The sequence below is a fragment of the Lactuca sativa genome, chromosome 7 (assembly GCF_002870075.4).
Source record: "Lactuca sativa cultivar Salinas chromosome 7, Lsat_Salinas_v11, whole genome shotgun sequence".
In the NCBI taxonomy this organism is placed as follows: domain Eukaryota; kingdom Viridiplantae; phylum Streptophyta; class Magnoliopsida; order Asterales; family Asteraceae; genus Lactuca; species Lactuca sativa.
The window spans coordinates 47,419,627-47,424,642 of record NC_056629.2 but is presented as its reverse complement, the minus strand read 5'-3'; positions in this window follow the sequence as shown (position 1 = coordinate 47,424,642).

Here is a 5,016-nt window from a genome sequence, read left to right as displayed (position 1 = left end):
CCTACAATGAATCATATCCATTGAAATCATTGACTAAAATCGAATTGTATACAAACAGTAATTGTTGTACGCATAAACGAAAAAAAACAGTAGACTCTGATAACATAATAAGGATATGAATTTCACTTTCTCAGCAGCTTTAGTGATTTTGAGATACATTTTGGACATCTTCTTTAGAGATGGAAATGAATTGACCTTCAAAGTACCTATAAGCATTTATAATGTGATCAAATTAGAAGGTTATATATGGAAATACCAATATAAACATTTTATAGTACCTTCATAGCAATTCTATGGCAGCTGAACCATATCTAAGATTGCAACAGATAAGACAATAATCATTAATTTAAGTTTTCAAAGAAATGGGACCAAACTTCAGTACTGTAGGAAATTCTTGTCTGAAAAATTAAGTGAGAGGACAAATTTTCAAATGTAAACCAAGAAAATGCATTTTTCATCTACTTTAATGCGCTAAAAGAAAGTCTCCACACGAACTGTGTGTATATGAATTATCAAGAAATCCAGTCCATTCTAAATTAGGGCGTAGAATATCGGATACAACCCATGGATCCATTTCTACAAAATGGACTTGAAAAAAAGTTTGAAACAAAGTAGTAAGCTTTTTCCCATAATACAATGTATTATATTCATAATATATGAGTAAATTGCTATTATAGGAAAGAAAGAAAGTCGATTGTTATTATTGACAGTAAAGATACTTGAGAGCGTCCTCTGCTGATAGCTTCTACGCTAACAGGTCATGTGCCACTATATACGTCTAACCATCTTCCATGCCTCAAAGATGTAGGACATCCACCAGCAGCCTCAAGAAACCAATTTTTTTCTTATTTTAATACAAAATTTATATACTTGTTAATCAAGGGTAAAATTGGAAATAGTACCTGCAAAATACAGAAAGCTGCACCTTTGACTACTTCCATCGTTGGGCGGACATCCATGCTCTTTGGTCATAATAGTTTCTTCATTGTTGTTGTTCCTCCAAGAACCTGTAATTTATAATGTTATAATCTTGATAATGCCCTTTGTGATCCATTCTCCTGTTTTTATGTTTTGTCAATTCATAGAATGATTTGTTATCTGTATAAGATTGTGTGTAATTGAGTGAATTGTTAAAACAATAAGATTTAGTGGAACTATGAAATTGAAGAGCGGCTTAGCTTGGTCATGTGGTCGTCTGACATGTTTCCGTCTTCCAGTCTTTTGATGCTCGTTATTCCTTCTTGACTACATAATATGAAATTGAAACAAGTAAATTTCAGGGTTAAGAGATTTTAACCTTACAATTTTGTTTTTTGATGATTTCCTACGATTTAGATGAAATTGATGGTTTGCAAACGCAGTGAGAGAGAACAATGTTGTCCGGTAGAGTGAAAGAAGATAATTTTCCAAATGAGTTATTTCTATTTCAAGAGATGTGATCTCTTTCACCAATTCCATTGATGACTGTATGAAGATTCATCAAAGATAAGTTAGATATTCATATATGAGCTAAAAGAAGAGGCAACTGCTAGAAAATAACCTTTAAATTCGAGGTCACGTTTGAAGCAATGGAAGAAAACGAAGTAGAACATGGTGTGATCTCTGATTCCGACCAAAAAGAGGATTGGTCAAGTAATATTTTCCCCAATTTAGCATCCCGTGTCAAAGAAATAGTAAAAAAAAAAAAATACTATTTTGGATCATTGACATTCAAAAGAAGAATTACAAATTCATCAACCCTAAAAGTATTAGTTTTAACCATTATATACTTGTTGATAAGTAATTTTATTAAAAGAATTTTTATTATTAAGGGCAATCACAAAAATGATCAATATATAAGGTCCGTTTAATGAAGTGATAATTTTTTTTTGCTAAATGATGATCATCAATTTTGCAATAGTATGTGTACTTATTTGTCATTATTTTTCTGATTATCTCTTGATTAATATTAACAGACCTAAATGATTAACCAGATGAATAATGACGCAACTACCCATGAACTTACAGGCCAGGTTTTCTCGTCAGAATCAAGAGCAACTGAGTTTTGTACATGAAGGTCAAATACTACAGTCTCAACGGATTAATTTCCAAATCACAACCTTTTTAACCCTAATTTACAGCAGTCAAGGTAAAACTTCACAAAAACACAACAAAAAACGCTAGTGGGTTTGATAAAAATGTTACCTGATGATGCATAATCTCAGAGAAAGGGGAACAACTGGAAGGAGGTGGAGCAGGGAGAAAGATGAACGCGAAGGGATTGTTGGGAATAAAGATGGATTTGTTGTTCCCCTGAAATGATCGAAAACCCAACATATTAGCAAAAATAGAGATTTCAACGTCATCAAATTCAACTCCAACATTAAAAACAGATAGGAAATTAGGGTTACATAACGAAAGTTGAAGAACATATGAGAAACTCTTTTACCTTCTGCCTTGTAGAATTTGCACACAGAGGATTTGATCGATTAATTCAACTTGTCCAAAATGAAGGCGATTAATTTAACCGGAGCAAACATAAAGCAAAAGATAAGGAATGAAGGCATTGATAAAATAAGATAAACAAAAAGACAAAGTAGCTCCGCTGGTTGGTTTTAGGGTTAGAAGAAAGGAAAAAAATTTTAATAAGAACGCAAACGAACAGTAGTGGAAGAGAAGGACGGTAACCAGGTTTGAGGAACAAAAGATAAGGATGAGAAAATGTAAGGCGGTTTGTGCTTTCCCCTTGAGAAATAGAAGTTCTAATGGCAAAATAAGAAAGCCAAGAAACTTCCGTGTCCAAATATGAAAGAGAAAAAAAGTTATTGTTCTCCAAGTTTTTAACAATGGTGGTTTGTCTTTTTTAACAGAGATTTCAATGTCATCGAATTCAACTCCAACATTAAAAACAGATAGGAAATTAGGGTTACGTAACGAAAGTTGAAGAACATATGAGAAACTCTTTTACCTTCTGCCTTGTAGAATTTGTACACAAATTTGATCGATTAATTCAACTTGTCCAAACATGAAGGCGATTAATTTAACCGGAGCAAACATAAAGCAAAAGATAAGGAACGAAGGTATTGATAAAATAAGATAAGCAGAAAGACAAGGTAGCTCCGCTAGTTGGTTCTAGGTTTAGAAGATAGGAAAAAAAATTAATAAGAACGCAAACGAACAGTAGTGGAAGAGAAGGGCGGCAACCAGGTTTGAGGAACAAAAGATAAGGATGAGAAAATGTAAGGCGGTTTGTGCTTTCCCCTTGAGAAATAGAAGTTCCAGTGGAAAAATAAGAAAGCCAAGAAACTTCCGTGTCCAAATATAAAAGAGAAAAAAGTTACTGTGTTCACCAAGTTTTTAACAATGACGGTTTTTCTTTTTTTAATAGAGATTTCAACGTCATCGAATTCAACTCCAACATTAAAAACAAATAGGAAATTAGGGTTACATAACGAAAGTTGAAGAACACATGAGAAACTCTTTTACCTTCTGCCTTGTAGAATTTCCACACAGAGGATTTGATCGATTAATTCAACTTGTCCAAACATGAAGGAGATTAATTTAACCGGAGCAAACATAAAGCAAAAGATAAGGAACGAAGGCATTGATAAAATAAGATAAGCAAAAAGACAAGGTAGCTCCGGTTGTTGGTTCTATGCTTAGAAGAAAGGAAAAAAAAAATAATAAGAATGCAAACGAACAATAGTGGAGGAGAAGAGCGGCAACTAGGTTTGAGGAATAAAAGATAAGGATGAGAAAATATAAGGCGATTTATGCTTTCCCCTTGAGAAATAGAAGTTCCAATGGCAAAATAAGAAAGCCAAGAAACTTCCGTGTCCAAATATGAAAGAGTAAAATAGTTACTATTTACCAAGTTTTTAACAATTAATAATCTACTATAATAAATGAAAGTTTTTTTGCCACATGTCCTCTTTTCCTTCATTTGGACACATAACATTTTCTAGAATTTTTAATTTTTCTATTTTCCACTTGTAATTTTATTGTATTTTTTATTTTATTAAATTAAAATTCCACATTTAATGTGTATCTATTATAATAAATGAAAGTTTTTTTTGCCACATGTCATCTTCTCCTTCATTTGGACACATGACATTTTCTATAATTTTTAATTTTTCTATTTTCTACTTGTAATTTTATTGTATTTTTCATTTTATTAAATTAAAATTCCACATTTAATGTGTAAGGTAATATATATATAAAGTATTTATTAGAAAAAGATTATATATGTAATGTATTCAATACATTAAAGTTTCATTAATTTTAATAATTCAAAATTTTCTTATAAATTCAAACTTTTTAAATTATTAAAATTTTATATTTATTTTTTTTAATTAAACTCATGTAATAAATGGATATTGGTATATATAAAAGAGAAAACAATAATACACATGATCATTAATGGGAAGGAGCACATGAGAAAACACTATGACGCCATTAAACCCAAACAATAAATAGGTATCGTCGAATTTGTTCCTTTCAAAGCCCACAAAACAATGCTTAAAATCATATGTAATAACCAAAAAATGATTTAATAATATTACATGGGTCAAATTTGTTCCTTTCAAAGCCCATAAGACAATGCTTAAAATCATATATAATAACCAAAAAATCTACCCTAACAAATGAAAATTACTTTGGCATATGTACTTCTCTTATAAAATTAGTCACATGTCATTTTGTCATAATTTAAGATATATTTATTTTCTATTTATCATTACTTTAATTTTTATTTTCAATATATCATTAATTTAGTTTCCATAAATTAAACCTACCATAATGACTATTAATTTCAAATTTTAAATTTCAAATTCAATTTCAAATAAATTTACAGTTTAAACCTTTATGTTTAACATTTTGTTATAATTAACCCGTTTAGTACACACCAAACACATAATTTTAATTTATTTACTTTTTGCATGTTTTTTTCTGATAATTTTCACTTATTTCAATTTCAAATTCAAATAAAATTTTTATTTAATCGTTCGTACTTAACATTTTGTTTTAATCAATCCGTAT